This window comes from Globicephala melas, chromosome 7, assembly GCF_963455315.2.
Source record: "Globicephala melas chromosome 7, mGloMel1.2, whole genome shotgun sequence".
Taxonomy (NCBI): Eukaryota; Metazoa; Chordata; class Mammalia; order Artiodactyla; family Delphinidae; genus Globicephala; species Globicephala melas.
The window spans coordinates 98,078,209-98,097,865 of NC_083320.1; the positions used below are offsets into that span (position 1 = coordinate 98,078,209).

Consider the following 19,657-nt stretch of genomic DNA (forward strand, 5'->3'; position numbering starts at 1 on the left):
AAGCAAGTTGGACGTAATTACCATAACGTGCAGCAAGAATGGAGTAGCATTTGGGTGCCTTAACCGACAGCGATCTACGGTGATGGGTAAAAGACCACGGGGTCCCGAGGTGCAAGACAGATGGGCAGCTGACTAGGGTGTTGCTTGATTTGTATAATCAGAAATAAACACACACACGCAATGATACACACAAGAGCTGGTGAGCAGAGGCTGACAGCAACCACCGTGGAAAAGCACAGTCCTTTCATCTGTTTTCCAGATTTAAGTCTGTTCACAGACCCAAAGCTCCACCCCCAAAGTATATGTTAGTCAAGTCCTACAATGCCTTTGGCGCATGGTCCATTACGTCCCAGAACAGGGCCAGTTCAGCCCTGCTCACCCTGTGGTATGTCCTGGCACAGGTTAATGGTCTGGAGGCCATGAAGGGTTGGGGGAGGCAGACTGAAGAGGGGGGCTAGGTCTAGGGGAGCTAGGAGGAAGGATTCTGCAACACCAGTGCAAATCTATGCGGAAAACATACCTCCGATTCTTCCACCAAAGGGACTTGTGACCATTTGCTAGGGATACTTTGAGAAAGGGAAAAAAAATCCAGGAATTTCAAAAACCATTAAATATAGGGTCTGAGCTAACGCTAATACCAAGGGACCTAAAACGTACTACCAAGCTCGCTGGTCAGAGTGAGGGCTTACTGACGCCATGGGACAAGTACAGTTTTAGCCTGAGTCACAGGGGGCCTGATGAGGCCACGGACCCACACTGTGGTTACTTCCGCCGTCACTAAATGTGTAATTGGGATAGAGAGATTTAGTAGCAAGCAAGACCCTATATGTGCTCCGTGACTTGTGGGGTAAGAGCCATTATGGTAATAAATCCAAATGCAGACCCTGAAACCGCCTCCTTTCCTGCCAAGATAACGAACTGGAAGCCATTCTGCATGCCTGAAGGAACTGGAGAGACCAATGCCACAACCAAAGACTTGAAAGTCTTTTGTATGGGAAGATGCAAGAGTCTGGGCTCACTGAAATCATCCCTTTGATAGGCACCTCAGCTCTTGGGGACCAGTATCCTGTGCTTCTCATCCTGAGTCTCCCCAGGGTGCACGGTCGGGGGTGGCTGCAGCAGCTGACCGCTAGATGGCGGGCATCCTGTTTCCATCCTGAGTTCCCTCAGGGCTCACCATCGGAGCGGCTGTAAAGTGGTGGGTTGATGGCTGCAACATCTTTTGTTTATTGAAATGGCAGGCAATATTTTTCATTCACATACGAAAGCAGCACAGTACTTGCTGGAATGCTTTGCGTTTTAATGCAGTGCTTAAAACGCTAAGTAAAAACTCAAACTTATTTACCTGGGGATCAGAAGGCTGCCTGAGGAAGAGAAGTCTCTGTAGCAGGTTCAAACTGTGGTACAGGCTGCCTGCCACTTGAACTGCATGGTATAGCAAGCTGGATGGTGCAGAAGGCACCCACGGTGGATAAAGATGTTGGGCCAGGGACTTCCCTGGTGGCGCAGTGGTTAGGAATCCGCCTGCCAATGCAGCAGACACGGGTTCGATCCCCGGTCCCGGAAGATCCCACATGCCGCGGAGCAACTAAGCCCCTGTGCCACAACTACTGAGACTGTGCTCTAGAGCCCACGAGCCACAACTTCTGAGGCCATGTGCTACAACTACTGAAGACCGCGTGCCACAACTACTGAAGCCCGTGCGCCTAGAGCCCGTCCTCCGCAACAAGGGAAGCCACCGCAATGAGAAGCCCGCGCACCGCAGTGAAGAGTAGCCCCCACTTACTACAACTAGAGAAAGCCCGCGTGCAGCGACAAAGACCCAACACAGCCAAAAATAAAATTAAAAAAAAAAAAAGAGGCTGGGCCAGTTCCGTATGACATTTACAGTGCAGACCTGGAGAGTTCTTAAGTAAGACCATGTCCTCTGCACCCAAGAGCTACTTCGTTGGAAAACTAGCTCCTGTGTGCTACTGGGTCCCAGATGAAACTAACATCTGACTTGGAACACCTAGCGATGATATGACCCGAGCTGTCCATTATGAGCTGAGTATTACTGTGTCCATAGAGTTATAGGGCCAGGCTGGTGTCACAGCAATCCACTGTATGGTTAAAGCGGTACATCTGGTTCCAGGCTCAAGCAAACCTAGCAAGCATAAGTAAACTGCACGAAAAGGTAAAAGGTAAATTCCCTGGTCAGGTAACTACCATGTCACTTACTTCTGAGGTACCAACACCTTTTTTCCAAACCATATCCGTGGCCGCACAGGGGATTCTCTAAGACTAACTGATGGAGGAAGAATGAACTTAGCCTGGTTCACAGGTGAGTTTCAGGAGATGATGGCATTGGACATGGACTGCTGCTGCATTGCTCCTCAACAGGAGGCCAAGGGGCAAGCATGCACTTAGCCATGACTTTGTATGTAGGGAAGAGTTGCTTCTAGTTCAGACATAAACTTCTGGAAGCGGTAAATAACTTGGCCAATAGTTCAGAAGCTGGGGGGAATAAACATGGCAATTAAAAAGGAGGTATAGATGGACTGACAGATGTGCTCAAACAGTCTGAAAAGCTTTTGTGTTTCCCATGAATGCCCATGAAAAAGAATCCAGTAGAGAAAGTTTTCAAGAACGAAGCCAGACGAGATGATGTTGTTCCTAGACGTGAGCCAGCTTCTCTTCCGTCCCCAGAGGTGGCCAAGCATGATCTGACCATCACAGGCCCCTTCTGCCACTACGGAAAGCCCAATCTGTCTGCAGCAGGGATGGAAGCTGAGTTCTCAATATGGCACGATTCCTTGGGAAGACCAGGCTGGTGGCCAGTTGACGTCACTTAGCCCCTTCTACATCTGAACGCACATCAGTTGGTCCTCACTGAAATAGATCGATACTGCAGATAGGAGTCTGCCCAGCCTGCTTGCCATACTTCTGTCAGAAATCCCAAGCAAGAGCTTATAAAATGCCTGGTCTGTTGATGGTAATCCAAATAACACTCTCAGACCAAAGGTTCCCAATTATGCTCACAGTAGAAGCCAACGTCATTACAGCGGCCAACACAGCACTCTGCAATCTGTCCCCAGCCCCACCTCTCTGACCTCTCCTCCCTGCCCTCTCTGCTCAAGTCACACTTTCCAGTCCCCCATGACCTGAGCCCACTCCTGGCTTACGGAGTGCCAGCTCCCCCGGTGGTAATCTCTACCTGGAACAGTCTTCCCCTGGACATCTTCCCCACTAACTCCCTTGCCTCCTCAAGCCTTTGCACGTGAGCTTCTCAAGGATGCGACCCTAACTACACAACTTAATGTTAACACCCGCCCACCTTCACCCCTTCCCTCCACGGCATCCACAACTCCCACTGTTCACCAGATGACAGCCCCACACCTCTCCTCTGCAGAACTGCTCACCGACTGTGAGGCTATGCACAAAGGCATTATCATCCAGCCCCTCAACCTCAGTTGCTTCCCCATTTCGAGGCGGCCATACCTCCTCAATGACTGCAGTCCTTGCCCACGTGGAGGTGAGTGTTCCGGGAAACCACACGGTCTCGCGTGGTCCCTGCTGGCCTTCAGACCACGCCCACCCTGTCACTTCCCAATATGGTACTTAAAGGCCTTTGCATCTGCTGAACTTTACAGACTTCAGTCATCTGCTCTGGGAAGGGACAACTGCCATAGCAGAGTCCACCTGTTGGTATCTTCCTCATGCACAAGAACTTCGGGAGTTGCAGCCACCCCTGGAGAGGGTCATTGGCAAGGCCAAGGGGCATCGACTCATCTCCTGACTTCGTTCCAGTCTGCGTGTAAGTGGGGCTCATCTCGAGCTGGTGCTCAGAAGAGGCTCCATGACCAGTAATGGGACCTCTGGATGTTTCAAAGGCAAAACGAGCTACTGGACTGAGGACACTCCCTGCGGGCAGTGAAGGCTGCTGAGCACTGAGCTCAGGGCTTAGGGCTTAGGGCGTGGGGGAACAGCTGGGGTGAGGGAGGAGGCACCTCGGTTAGCCATTCAAGCTCTGCCTTCGACTCGCCTGCAGAACCACAGGGTCGTTTACATACACACACCCCGGGTCTCATTAAAGCCAAAGGAAGAGCAGGCCAACGGCTCCCACACACATTCTAAAATGTGTTATTTGCAATTTAATTTCACGTGGCCTGCAGAGGCAATAAAGGGCAAAGGGAATTAACCTGCCATGCATTCCACAAGCGCTCCCTGCACACCCACACTCCCAGGGATAACAGTTTGCCAACATAACCTTTAATTAAATGAACAGAAATCACGCAGACCCCATGGTGGAGGAAGTCACTAAATAGAAGGAAATTATGTATGAGTTGCCCCCAGCCACTCATTTCAGCTCAAACAGGATCTGTCGGTAGGGAAGATCAAAATGGGAGGCTCCTCTTTCCCTGGCCTCGGCAGGCGCTGTCTGCCGGGAGAACACACGCTGCGGCGAGGGCGTAGCGCCACCTAGAGGAGAACACGGGGAGAACGGAGCCGCCCGCTGGAAGCTGAGACAACCACGGTCCCAGAGATGCTGCCCAAGGCCTTTGAACCAAATGAACGACTTCCCAGCAAGGCAGACTCTTGCCCTCAATGACACAGCTCAAGAGCAGCGTTGTCTTTGTAGGCAAAAGCATTAGATTCCTGCAATTCCAAAATGACTGCTAAGTGACAGCGTTAGCTTAACCTGGGGAGGAGAAAAGACAAGCAAAAGGTCCCCCGTCTTCTCTCTCTCACCTGTCCCCTCCCTTGCAGGCTCACGGCCACTGTCCTACTTGCAGCCTTCGTTATCACCTCTCCGGATTATTGTCAGGCGGACGAAACCCTGACCTGTCCTCCCCCTGCCAGTCACCTCCCACCCTGAATTCACAACCCACCCCCCCTTCCACTCCACACACATGCCTAACACATGCCTAACACATGCTAGAAAAGCCAGCCTAAAGTTCATGTCCTGTATCTGTTCAAAATTCTCCCAGCATCTTCCCTGCCCCAAGGAGAGTGCCCCATCGCTCAGCCTCATGTTCCAAACTCCATCATACCAGCCTTAACTGCCACATCCCTAACCTCAGCTAAACCTGGACTACACTCTACTCCTGTCACCTCTGTGTGCCCATTCATACCATGCCCTGCAGATGAAATGTCCAACCCCACTCCACCTTCACCCCGCATTTCCACATCTGTAAATTCCATGCGCTCCTTAGGGACTAGACCTACACCTTCCACTTCCATGAAGCGTTTCCCCACTGGGATTCATCTCAACCTTCTTTGTTGTAGCTTCTCTCACATTCTATCTTGCAATGTAGTTCTCTTTCCTCCTAGTCTAAAAGGTAAACTCTTTTTTTTTTTTTTTTTTTTTTTGCGGTACACGGGCCTCTCACTGTCGTGGCCTCTCCCGTTGCGGAGCACAGGCTCCGGACGCACAGGCTCAGCGGCCATGGCTCACGGGCCCAGCCGCTCCGCGGCATGTGCGATCTTCCCGGACCGGGGCGCGAACCCGTGTCCCCTGCATCGGCAGGCGGACTCCCAACCACTGCGCCACCAGGGAAGCCCGGTAAACTCTTCTGAGGGCAGGAAACTATTCACTGTTGAACCTGGGTTATATACACAGAGAAAAATCAAAGATCCTTAATAAATGTTGGTTGGGTAGAATGTAATTTTGAAGGTTGTTTATTTCTGTGGCGCTGGCACAAGGATCGGCTTTATTTAGCAAAGAAAAGAATCTTCTGCTGTGTCAAGCATTAGGCCGAGTGTTGGTGACGGGACTTTTGAGGTGCTGAGGCTTTGAGAAATGGGAGGCATCTTACAGGATGCTTGGGGGAAGGTGAGAAAAGGGTGGAATTCCACAGCTAGATTTTATTAGCTCAGGGCTACTCAGTAAATCATCTGATTTCTCCTGGGAAATTCTCCGAGGCTGAAGAGAAGTGGCAGCAGATCCGCTCTAAACGGGTATGAAGAGTTAATCCATGTGGACACTGCCTGACCCTTGGATCCCAGTTTCATTCTGGCCTCCTGCAGGGAACCCTCCCAACTGTTCTGGGCCACCAGGTTCCCTGCCTTCACTGACTTTAGTACCGTACATCTTAGTGCTAGATTATACATTGCCTTTAGTATCCACTAAAGTTCCATGGGCAACACCATAGCTCACCAACTTGTCTATAGAGACATTATGTCTGACGCTTCTGAATGCGCCCCAGTGGCCAGTACCCAGCTAGGCATTGAGTTGTGCTCAGTCCCTGCCTATGGACTGACTCTCAACTCTTGGGCTTCCCATAAAGACTTAGACACTATGATGGTTCCATGTGGCTCTGAACCTGAGCAGGACCCTGTGGGGCTCCTGGGCACACCAGCCTTTCTGTGTCCCCCGTTTCTTGTTTGTAGGGAATAATCTTCAGCCTTCATGATCATCCCTGGGTTCCAAAGGGCAGGTTCAAACAATTGCTAATCAGAGAAGGGAGGGGATGAGAAGGAAAAGGGAAGATCAGACTAGAAACAATAGTGCAGCCTCGAGGCAGGGTCCTGGTTCCCCCTTAAGGGATACACACATATCAATACCTTTGAGCTGTTTTGCAGAGACCGAAACCCCCAGCAGGTGGAAGAAGTTAACTGTATGCGGCCCCCAAGCACGCAGACCCCAGACCGGCTGGAAGCAGAAGGTTGATGATGCTGACTCCCGATTACCTCACCTCCAACCAATCAGAAGAATGTCCACGAGCTGACCACGCCCTGCTCCTTGAACACTGTAAGTGTCCTCACTACCCGCTCCAGGGTGGGACACACAGTTTTGAGGGCATTAGCCTGCTGTGTCCCCCCTTTGCCGGGCAAAGCAACAAAGCTATTCTTTTCTACTTCGCCCAAAACCCCGTCTCCGATATTCAGTTCAGTACCAGTGTACAGAGGCTGAATTTCAGATATAGCTTTAAAAGAGGTTGGAAAGGAATTTCTTGTGATGGTCGCTGTTGTTTAACATTTCTCCTACTCCTAGGGTGTCATTGTCGATTAGCGAACATACACAAGCACCATTTTTTGACAGGTATTTTTCAAGGTATTAAAAAATACGAACATGAAGATGTGGGCAGCCTTGCCACACAGGAGGAATGAGTTCATAGCCTAGTGTGGGAGAGAGAATTTCTACAAACAAATGTAACAACAGAGCAAGCCAGGGGCAGCAGGCTCAAAGCAGCTGCTGGAAGGCAGGTGTGGTTGGACTCTGCTCCCTGAAAGCTTTCCAGGAAAAATACAGCCCTGAAATCCTCCACCAGTCCTTCTCCATCCATGTACAGTTTTGTAGACTTGAAGAGAACACCAGAGGACACTTGACAACTAACTTGCACACAGGAGTTCTCACTTAGCTCACTCTGCCTGTGTGTCGAGTTTCCCGAAAAGGGTCCAGACCTATCAGCCTGGGGGTTACGCGGGCTTCTTTGTACTTACCCTGCAGGAGAGGAACAGCCTAGAAGCCAGGCACCCCAGAGATTTGCTTAGCAGACTCCACAGAACTCAGCTGACCCTGGCCCCATGAATGGTCCTCAGCACTACAGAGCTTGCTGGAGCCCTCCCTGAACTTTCCTGCAAAGTGCATTTCATTACTAGCTGGAAAGGAAACAAAAACGAATTCACAATGAAAATAAAGCTGGAAAAAATGACAATCCTATATATATGTGTTAGCATACGGTATTTGTCTTTTTCTTTCTGACTTACTTCACTCTGTATGACAGACTCTAGGTCTATCCACCTCATTACAAATAGCTCAATTTCGTTTCTTTTTATGGCTGAGTAATACTCCATTGTATATATGTGCCACATCTTCTTTATCCATTCATCCGGATATTGGCTCGGTGCTTTGTGACAGCCTGGAGGGGTGGGATGGGGAGGGTGGGAGGGAGGGAGATGCAACAGGGAAGACATATGGGAACATATGTTTATGTATGACTGATTCACTTTGTTATAAAGCAGAAACTAACACACCATTGTAAAGCAATGATACCCCAATAAAGATGTTAAAAAAAAAAAAAAAAATGACAATCCTATAGAAAGAATAGGCTTTTTTTCCTCTCTCTCTCTCTTTTTAATATCCTGGTAATGAACCTGCCAAGAGAAAATGATTCTGGATGAAAAAATTCAAATTATAATTACTGAAAAATGGAGAAAATATTTGAGGTACTTTACCTATGTCAGTGACAAATAGTTCTTCAGTCACTCAGTTAAGAAATGGATCCTTCCAAGCCCCTATTGATGTTCATGAACAGTGACTGCTCACAGAGGCCCAAGGTTAAGAGCACGAGTGACCCAGAAAAGGCTCAGGTCAAGAGAAAACATGTGAGGCATGGCAAGGACATGGGTTTTAAACTTTAAACTTTTTTTTAAATCCTCTTTTTTTCTCATTATAAAAAAAAAAAGCTTGTTCATTACAGAAAATTTGGCCAATATTATACATATAAACAAAAGAAAACCTCATCATTAGTTTCTCATCACCTGAAAGGGACTCAAATTTAAGAAGCAGTTACCTTATACTAGGCATTTAGATGCATTATACAGACTATCTCGTTCTTCCTGCATAACTGCTCCCAGTTTATGACATTAAGGATCAGAGAGGTTCATTAATCTACCTGAGGTCACACAGCTATTAAGCGGCAGGGTAAGAAAATGAATCCATCTCTGTTAAATTTTAAGGCTTTTTAAACACCCCTCCTCCCATTCTCAAATATGAAGAAATGCTCCTTCAAAAGCTGTGAGGACCCTCAAACGTTGGACAGATTCCACCTTAAACCTGCTGAGGGAGATTCGTATGCTTTTTCCTCAGCCACCAGGTTCTTTGCCTCCCAGGGACCCCCCAGGAAACAGCAATGGTTACAGCAAAGGCCTGGTGATAGCCAACAGGGATCCCACTCTCACGGTCACCTTCATTGCCAACAGCACCAGAACAGCGGGCTAGAGACAGGGTACAGGGCAGCAGGGTGAAGAGTTCCGTGGCTGACTTTTCCTCTATCATAGTTACATGTACCGGCAGCCACTGGGCTCCGGTGGGCTGGCTTGTGCCCACCACCTAGTTTAGAAGCAGGGTACAAAGAGGACCTCTTTGGAGACAGGCCCAGGAAGCTGTCCTTACAGATTTGCTCCAGGTGACTGTCCAGTTCCGACCAGGGCAAAGTGGCTTCTTTTACTTTTCGTTTTTGTCTCAATCAATACCTTCTCATTGGGACTTCCCTGGTGGCGCAGTGGATAAGAAGCCGCCTGCCAATGCGAGGGGCACGGGTTCGAGCCCTGGTCTAGTAATATCTCACATGCCACGGAGCAACTAAGCCCGTGCGCCACAACTACTGAGCCTGCACTCTAGAGCCCGCGAGCCACAACTACTGAGCCCATGTGCCACAACTACTGAGCCCACGTGCCTAGAGCCCACGCTCTGAAACAAGAGAAGCCACTGCAATGAGAAGCCCGCGCACCACAACGAAGGGTGGCCCCCGCTAGCCACAACTAGAGAAAGACCGCATGTAGCAACAAAGACCCAACACAGCCAAAAATAAATTAAAATTAAAATTAAATTAAATCTTAAAAAAAAAGAAAAACCTTCTCATTTACTGAAAGAGGCTATACAGAGGGAATGAATCACTTCCATATATTCTAAATTACCGCCTCCTTATTACCAATAAATCAATTACATTCACAAATCCAAACAGAACCTGCTAATCATCAACTCAAAACCATCATTTCAAAACACTGCTCTAGAGCTACGAAGCCTGCTACTAGGACCTCCTGGCTCTGAGGAAACATGCCATTACTTCCTGCCCAGGCATATAAAGCCCCCAAGGTGATGTTCTGGTATAGCCCCATGACACCTGGGAATTGGCTCCCACTTTCTTGGAAGACAAAATGTATAAGACAATAAGATTAGCATGCCAGGGACTTCCCTGGTGGTCCAGTGGCTAAGACTCTGCGCTCCCAATGCAGGAGGGCCCGGGTTCCATCCCTGGTCAGGGAACTAGATCCCGCATGCCGCAACTAAAGACCACTTATGCCACAACTAAGACCCGGCACAGCCAAATAAATAATTAATTAAAAAAAAAAAAAAAAAAGATTAGCGTGCTGGGATCCCCAAGACCATTCCTAAATGGGGAGATTTGCTAGGACTCATGGGTCTCAACATACGGTTTCACTGGTGGCTATGACTTATTACAGGGATTGTAGGAAGGACACACAGCCAGATCAGAAGGGGAAAGGACACTGACGGTCTGGGGAAATCCATGCACTGGCTTCCTTCTGCTCTCTCCCTCCCAGGAGGGGTCACACACAACCCAGTCTCCATCCAGCAACAAAATACAGCAGCATACGGGCTCTGTCTTGCCCAGGGAAACTAATTAGAGACTTAGTATCCAAGATTTGTACTGCGGACAAGTCACAAGAGTACCCTCTGCCTAACAGATACCAAAATTCCAGACTCCCATAAGGAAAGCAGGGGTTTAGCATAAACCACCTTGTTGGCACGAATAGTCTAGATACAGTAAACCATCCTCATCGGTCAGGGAACAATGGGACCCCTCCGAAAATCCAAGTTCCCAGACACCCACTTGCAGGCAGGCCTGTCTAAGGATGACAGCAGCAGGCCTGCTGTGTTCAACATTTTCTGCACAATTGAGCACCAAAGCCTTGTCTACACATACACTGTCTCATCCGAGAAGAGGAAAATCAATCCAACTGATGATTTGGCACTGAGCGTGTCATTCCTCATAGATGTTCTCAAATAGCACTTCTGCAGTTTTTTTTAATCACTGCTTCAATAACAAGAACTATGGGATTTTTAAAACTTTCACACTATCTCACTGGCTAGAATCTGAGCTGGCGCTGTAAATTCTGGCCAGCAGAATGTGGCAGAAGTGACACCGTATGGGTTCCAGAGCCTAGGATCCAAGAGGCCTTGTAATTTCTCCCTTCACTGTCTCTAAATGCTGCCAATACAGGAAGATGCTCCAGCCTCCTGGCGGGGGAGAGCAGAGGTGCCCCAGGCTGCAACTGGCACCCACTTCCGTACGCCTAAGTGAGCCCATTTGGGACCTTCCAGCCCTGCCCCTCCTGCAGCTAGATGAGGGAGCCCCAGAAAACCTGCAGAGGAAATAACCAGCAAACCACACGATGGTGATAAACAATAAATCACGGCCATTTCAAGCTAGTCAATTTTGGAGTGGTTTGTTATGCATTCATAAATAAATGATAAATAAAAGTGGGGCTTGTTTTTCTGAGCCTTTCTCTGCATTTCTGCAAAGCTTATTTTATCCTAGACCAAAACTGATGTATAAACTGGGTTAAGAAGACAACCCCCTCCTTGGCAGGGTGGGACGGAGATGGAGGACAGGGGCAGGATATCAGAGAAGACAAAGAAAACATACATTATAAGTCTTGTGACTATCACCAAACAAGAGAAGAAACAGAAAATCAATGGCCCTTTGGGTACCTCAGACCACCCTCATAATAAAAGAGAATTCTGCCCAAATAAAAGAAAAGCCCCAGGGGCTTCCCTGGTGGCTCAGTGGTTGAGAGTCCGCCTGCTGATGCAGGGGACGCGGGTTCGTGCCCCGGTCCGGGAGGATCCCACATGCCGCGGAGCGGCTGGGCCCGTGAGCCATGGCTGCTGAGCCTGCGCGTCCGGAGCCTGTGCTCCGCAACGGGAGAGGCCGCAGCAGTGGGAGGCCCACGTACCGCAAAAAAAAAAAAAAAAAAAAAAAAAAAGCCCTGCCTTCTCCTAGCTGCCTTGCACAAGGGAACTTAGGTGTCCTTCCGATGGCCCCCTCTTCATTGCTCTTTCTTCCTTCAGAGCTCTTATCACCAGCCATAGTTATCTTTCTGTTCATTTACTTGCCCATTTTCTGCCACTGGCCACCCCACTGTGGGTGGTAAGCCTCAGCTCCTGAGAGGTTTATCTGTCTTGTTCTTGCATGGATCCCATCACCTGGAACAGTGCCTGGTACACAGCAGAGGCTCATGACTGAACAGATAAGCAAATGGATCAATTTATAAATAAAGGACCATAGGACTTCCCTGGTGGTCCAGTGGTTAAGACTCTGTGCTTCCACAGCAGGGGGCACAGGTTCAATCCCTGGCGGGGGAACTAAGATCCCGTGTGCCATGCCGTGCAGCCAAATAAACAAAAAAAAAGTAAAAAAAAAAAAAAAAAAGCACATAAATGACTAAAGTGGACAGAGTACATTTTTGGAAAATGGGTTTATGCTAACTGTAGCCTCGGAGACAGAGTAGGAAGAAAAGCTGAAAAGAACAGAATATTATTGTTATTATTCACTCAATACAACTAAACGTATGAACTGAACCCAAGTAAAGAATAATACTAGTAGTGACAGAGCACACATCAGGTACTGTTCTAAAAGCTTTACACATATTAACTTTTAGTCCTTACAACAGCTCTATGAGGTAAGTAGTCTTATTACAACCATCTCCGTTTCACAAACGGGGAAATCAAGGCACAGAGAGGGCAAGTGATTTGCCTAATGCCACCCAGCAGGTACACAGCCAAGCCTGGACTTGAACCCAGGCTGTCTGTCTTAGAGTGTATTAACCACAACATTATCAGCCTCTTAGAGATGAGCCAGAAAGGCCAAGAGTATTGAAACAACAAACAAAAACATAGTAGGAGGGAAGTGTTGGAGAAAACGGAGAGGCCATGAGGGAGGGGAAGCAGTTTTTGTCACTGGGGTGTGATATCTAAAATTCAGGCTCAATAACAGGTGCTTTCTCTCACCAAACAGCCCTCTTTATCAAACAGACCAAGCGCAGTTCCTGCTCATTGCTGAGTCTGGGTTTCAGGTTTGCGCTAGCCAATCACGCCCTCCTGCGAGAACCAGGGGGCACTCCACCCTCTTGATACTATGAAGCCTGCCCTCCACAGCCCCCGGCTGTTCCCTCTACTCCCGAGTGCAGCCCCTGTGTGGCCCTGAGTGGTGTGCAGCATCCTCTTCCCCGACGCAGTGAGTACACGTGACCGTGAACCGCTGTTGAGCTCATCGGTCCAGCGTCAGGTAATAACCCTCAGGTGGGAATCAGCCCTTACCAAGGGGGTGAGTGGGAGATGATTAAAACAGTCATGAGGAAGAATTAGAGAAAGAAATGGTAGATGGATCTATGATGACCTTACTTATGTTGATGATGACCTTGTCCCCAGCCAGCCTGAATGTAGTCTGTGCCACTGGTAGCCCACTAACAGAGGAAGGGCCGGGAAAAAATCTGGGGGCCCCACTAACTTGTGCAGGGCCTCCCACCAACGTGGTTCTTAACATTCCAATCCCTTGGCCCAAGTCAAGGTGACGGTCACCAGGGCGATGGCTGCCAGGAGAGCTTGGGTGGACATTTATTGAATTAATACAATAAAATGCTTTAACACTATGGTTAGTAAATGCTAATGATTAAGCTCTTTGCAAATATTCTATTTCCATTAAAGTGGTTATGGGGAAAATTACTTATGACAAAAAGCTCTGTGAAAACAGCAAGAAATAAAATTGTAGGTACGATATAGTTTTCACTAGATTTTTTTTAAAAGCTAAATGTATGTGGAAAATGACCAGAAGGACATAGACCTAAATGATTATAACAGGAGGGTTAGCAGGCTGTGATTATTTTAAATGTTTCTTATTCCTGCTATTTTCCAAATTTTCTGAAATGGGATATGTCACTTTCACAACTGAAAATGCACCCAATAATTGTTAAAATAAGCTCCTCTTAGGCTGGAATTAATGTTGTCACAACTTTTTATAGCATTACCTCCAGCAGGATGCTAGGCATTTAGCAGGTACTTAGGAAATGTCTGCTGGCGAGAACACAGAGAAAGCGAGAATGCTGTGATGTACCATGGAAGGACTGCGAGAGGAGAGCCCAGAGTTCAGGGATCCATGCTGAGCTCTGTCAGAGCTCCTTTTGTAAGTACAGGCAGGCCACTTCATTTATCAGCAGCTCATTTCCCTCCTCTGTACAGTGAGAATAATGCCCACAATGTCCTACATCATTATTCTAAGGCAAGCATCATCAAAGGAGCCACGTGGTTTGGGAACTTTCTCGGCAGGGTCGGCACCCACTGTGTTCCTGATACATCACACTCCACATCCCAAAACCCAGGCAGCTCACATGCTCTATCCCTCGCCCCCATTGACCCCCCCCCCATCAGGTATGCACAGGCTGTGTCAGTGAGTTCCAGGATGTCCCTGGCAGCCTGTTTCGGCTTTGTTGACCCACCTAGCCAAAGCCTTAACCCAGACCAAGCCCCTGTCCAGAGCTGCTGTGCTCTATACTTATGCACTTCTTTCCCACCTGGGGTTACAGTAGTAGTTGCCTTATTGACATGAAATGAAATTTAAAAGACTAGTGTTTCAGCAACAGAAACGTTAAAGGTAAGGAGAATAAAAAAAGTGAAAGAGAAATTGTTGGCAGAGTTTTCAAATCCATCATGTGTTAGGCTTACTTTCCCAGAAACTGGAAATTAACCTTTTCCTTCTCTTTTTTCTTATTTGGAGAAGCAATGGTTTGTTCCATTGAGTCTCCAACTGGCTGAGGTCAAACAGGCTGCTCTGGTTTGAATTACCATTTTAGTTTCTCTAGCTCTTTATCATATTTGAACATCTCAGCTGGAGCACAGGCTCATTGATCGGTGTCAAATGCACATTTTCCAATCTGCTCCAATGGCTTCTTTTTTCCTCAAATAGTGTTTTCTCCCTCCACTCAGCCCAGCCCAGACACCAAGCCTGACTTCAACACGAGCTGACCTTCAGACACATCAGATCCATCCATCAGAGAAACTGTCCATTTGTGGTTTCTGGATTGTCTTATGAAGGACGAGAGCAGCAAAGCAGGTCGGGAGAAACGCATAAGGAATGTATCACTTTGAACAAGTCCCATACTTCCCTGTGTCTGCTTCCTCAGCTAAAGCACAGGCACTGGACTAAATCAGTTACCTTTAGGAGTCTGGGAGTAGGGGTGGATAGGGGGAGACATATTCCTTGGGGTTTTTTAAATCAAGATCACATGGAAGATTTCTGTTTGTTGTTCAACTATGTCTCCTACAATCCCGGGTTTTGAAACGCCTCTACTTAAGAAGGGTTGGGAGTCCCTAAGAGAATGATTGGCCTGGTGATCCCTTTTACCTTTAGGTCTGACCCTGTGGAATGTGACTGCTATTGATAGCATGTAGTCTACAAGAATATCACCGCAGGATGACAAAGGCTCTACCTAGGGAGTATGGTTTTAAAAGGACCACTGGCCTACCTATCTTAGAGACACTAAAAGCTAAGGTTATTCCTGATGACCTTAACTAGTGTCATTTAAATTCAAGGAGGGTACTTACCCACAGTTCTTCACTAGAGGCAGCGTACGTGTTATAAAATCTTCATGACCGTGTATACAGCATATATAACACACGCCAACTACACAGCTACCAGATTCGGTAAGAAGAATACCCAGGAAGCAAATACACAGACTCAGAATTCACGAGGCACAATGAAAGTATTCCAAACACCAGAGGAAACCATACAGTAAGGGAATCATCCATAAGCGTGATGTCGCACCTACGACACAGAATGACTTGTGCTAGTAGTAGAGAGGGCATAGGGCAGTCATGCCCCACACTTTGCCCCCAAGTGTTGACAATTCAGTTAAAGACGTACACATACCTATAAAAAGATGGTGCGGTGCAAGGCAATAGACGCTACGCCCAGTATGTACTATAAGCACAGTGGGGATTCAGAGGCAAGTCAGGGTAAAGCTTTCTGGGAACAAAGAATCTGACCTCCCTCGGAAACCAGGAGAGGGGCCAGAAAGGGAGAAGAAAACAGCTGCTTCCTGGGGAACTGGAAGTGTGGGAAAACAGACTTTATGTTAACAAAGAAACAGACTGCTCGCAAAGGGCTGAGGTCGTCCTCTTTGAACATGGTGCACACGGTTAGCATCCATTCTTCCCTTTTCAACAATAACCCTGAACCAAGACCCAAACACCAATTCTACCTTTGATGAGCCCAGGAGACATGGAACTGTCTGTGAACTGTGAACACAAAAGACTGGAGAGCAGAGAGAAGAGAGAAGGTACCCCTGAGCTGCCATTTCCAAGGGAGCCTGAAAGGTACCCGCTAAGGTGAGAGGTATAGAATCACAGTCCCTTGTTTTGAACAACACAATGGAGAGAGGTTGCAAAATGATGTCAGCTTGAGCCTTCCTGGACCTGGTTTTGTTCCTAGAAGCGGATAAGGATGGGTTGAATAAGGAGCCACACAGACGTGTCATGTGTGCAGAAGCAGTCTTTCACATGCTGGGAGGACAGAGGATTTGGCACTGTTAACAGCTCTATATTTGCTGGTCTTCGTTGGCTAGACAGAGGTGAAGGCTCAAAGGACTTACACAAAACCCTGGAACGAAGGAAAATCCCTCCTGGAATACTCTTCTCTATACAAACCTGTTACAAATTATAATTTTATACAAATTATAGAAAAAAGTTTACCTAATTCAAAACTAAGACATCAAAAAAGGAACTAGTATAGGCTCTATAGAAAATATTACAAGAAAACTAAGGAAAAGTACAGGAAAAATAATGGCAAAGGATTTTTTTTGTATCGGCTCCATAGTGACTAAATACCTTGCCATGAACTTTTAAAAATTTCATGAAGCAATCACACACACACACAATAAAGCAGATATGTAAGAGCTCATGGAAAATGTGGTAAGACAGAAGAATTTGAAGCATAAGCTAGCAGAAATGTGGAAAGAAGTGAAATTTTAAAAATAAATAAGTAAAACCATTATAGAAATAAAGACAAAATTGAAAGCAGCACATAGAAAATAAGACATTCCTAAGAATAGAGAAAGGAATAGAAAGGAAAAGACAATGATAGGAAAAATGAGAAAAAAATGAAATGGAAATAAATGAAGAGCTTAAAGGGATTTACAAGAAAATGACAGAAAAGATAGACTGGCAAAGGACATAAAGAATATTTAAAGATACGATTCAATAAATCTTCCTGAAAATAGAAGGCCTGGATATATTGAAGGTCACAGAGAATCCAGGGAAAAGTTGACAAACATGATCTGGTACATTTATAAGACTTCACAGACAAAGAATTTTGGGGCAGCCATGTACCTCTCACATATGATGGGGGTGAAAAGAAATTGGCCTCAGACTTTAACACTGCATCATTTGCTTTTAGAAGACAGTAAGGTGACACCTTTGTAGTTAGTCCTCAATAAACAAAATGTGACTCTGGAATTTTATACCCAGAAAAACTATCATTCATTGTAATGGTAACAAGCCAACATTTTTTAACATACGAGAATTTAAGGCATTTTGTTTCCATGAGCTTATCCTGAAGAAACTATCAGAGGAAGAACTTTCCAGCCACCTAAGAAATGAATGCAAAACAACAGCAAAGGACTAGGGAAGACCGCTAAATCTACTTAAATGTAGGAGTAAGTCTAAAACAAGTTGGGCTTTATGATTTAAAAACAGGCCGTAGATGTTGTAAATCCTGACAGTGTAGATCTAACTCACAGAGGACGAAGAAGCGACATGTTCATTATCTTTTAGAGCTGGGAGATGAAAAGAAAACGTGAAAAGCGATAAACATATTTATTAACAGCCAAAGGTAAATCCTAAGAAAGACAGGAAAACCACTGAAATAAAGCAGGGGATGGGAAGAAAAGGAGGGAGAAAAAGAATATACTAAGGGAAGGTTAATCAGATACCTTTCCTCCCCATTTACTGTCAAGCCCATGTCATATAATAACCTCTCACCTTGCTGCTTGCTGCCGCAGACACACAAGACACTTACCTACCCACTCATTTATTCGTTCAACAAACATTTGTTAAATACCTAATATGTGCCAGGGCTGAGAGTAGGGCAGTGAGCAAAATAGACAAGGCTCCTGTCCTCAGGGAGCTTACAGACATTTACTAGAGGCAGACACATTATAAACAACTAGCTATGTGATGTTACGCCAAGTAGCGATGAGTACTACGGAGAAAAATAAAGCTGAGTGGTACGCATATACAATGGAATATTACTCAGCCATAAAAAAGAATGAAATAATGCCATTTGCAGCAACACGGATGGACCTAGAGAGTCTCATTCTAAGTGAAGCAAGTCAGACAGAGAAAGACAAATACCATATCACTTCTACGTGGAATCTAAAAAGGAAAAGAAAAAGATACAAATGAACTTATTTACAAGACAGAAACAGACTCACAGACTTCAAAAACAAATCTATGGTTACCAAAGGGGAAATGTGAGAGGGAGGGATCAATTAGGAGGCTGGGATTATACAGATACACGCTACTATATATAAAATAGAGAACCAACAAGGACCTACTGTATAGCACAGGGAACTCTACTCAATATTCTATAATAACCTATATGGAAAAAGAATCTGAAAAAGAATGGACATATGTATATGTATAACTGAATCACTCTGTTGTACACCTGAAACTAGCACAACATTGTGAATCAACTATACTCCATTATAAAACAAAAAATTAAATAAAAAAATAATAACTAGGGAGTGTCCTACTCACCTCTGGAGATCTGAGTCCACACACACACACACACACACACACACACACACACACACTCTACTATGGCAATCTGCTCTCAGCCTGCCCCCCATGCTTCCCACAGCCCCACTCTGAAAAACAGCCTCCTGGTCCCGTCGCCTCTGTCCTCACCTCCTCTGTTCAAGCTCCCTGGGGCAGCTCACAGCCCCACCAGTCCTTTTCCTTTTGGCCTTTACCTGCGAGCACTGGAGAAAGCTGATATCTGGGCAGAAAATCAGAGAAAACCAAGCACCTCTGTCAGAGTCAGCTCATTAAGGAAAACCCAGACACCTTTCACCAAGTTGGTTCCGGAGTATTTTATGAGCAAACTAAAAACTAAACCCTCAGTCTGCTGGAGCTGTCTGAAGGCGCGGAATTGGCGATACCAATTAAAAGGAAACGGCTGACTGTTACCGATCTTACGTTCACTCAGCTGGCTACCAGAGGAGAAGGAAGATGTTCAAGCACAACGCAGACGGTTTTCTTGTCTCTTCTCCAGAGGGACTCTCAATTTGGTGTCTACTCCCTCGGCCCGTACTAGCACCCAGCAGGGCTTCAGGGGGTGTAGGTGAAGGAAACCGGGAGGAAGGAGTAAACAGTTCCAGAGGGGCTGCCAGGTGCCCGGCACTGTGTCAGCTTCTCCATATATGTTCTCCTGCTGAACTTCTACAAACCCCAGGCGTGGGTGCTAACAATACCGCAGGTAAGAAAAACGCAATTTCAGAAAGTTAATGTATCAAAAAACGCACAAACCTCACAGCTGAGCTCCTGTGATCAAATGCCAGTTTGATCCCACAAGGTTTCCCCTACTTCCTTTGGGATTTTACGAAACACGCCACGAGAGGATGACAGCAGAAAACAACACAACATGGGTGGCCACCTGCTCTGCACAAACTCTATGATCAGTAGCGGGCACGGTTACAACCTAGGGACTGAACAGCTCCACCCAGACACTGGTCAGACAGCTTTGGTTCCAGGACATTCCTGCAAACCTCAGCCAGAGCTGCCCCATCAGGGCTCCTTAACCATGCCGGGGCCTGGGCCATGACGGAAGGATGCTGAAACTGACAGGGCAACGGGAGCCCTCAAAGCTCCGTGCTG

At 46.7% G+C, this 19,657-nt stretch overlaps 2 protein-coding genes across 2 annotated transcripts in view; both read right to left on the bottom strand.

Annotated features, from left to right (window-relative positions):
- GPR39 (G protein-coupled receptor 39) overlaps positions 1–19,657 on the bottom strand; it is a 228,414-nt gene that overhangs the window by 167,129 nt on the left and 41,628 nt on the right. The window lies entirely within an intron of this gene.
- SLC35F5 (solute carrier family 35 member F5) overlaps positions 7,517–19,657 on the bottom strand; it is a 208,537-nt gene continuing 196,396 nt past the window's right edge. The window contains exons 19-20 of the mRNA XM_030843825.2: positions 7,693–7,844; positions 7,517–7,584 (exon numbers count right to left, since the gene is read on the bottom strand). The gene's annotated coding sequence lies outside the window, so the exon portion shown is untranslated. The remainder of the gene's footprint in view (positions 7,585–7,692; positions 7,845–19,657) is intronic.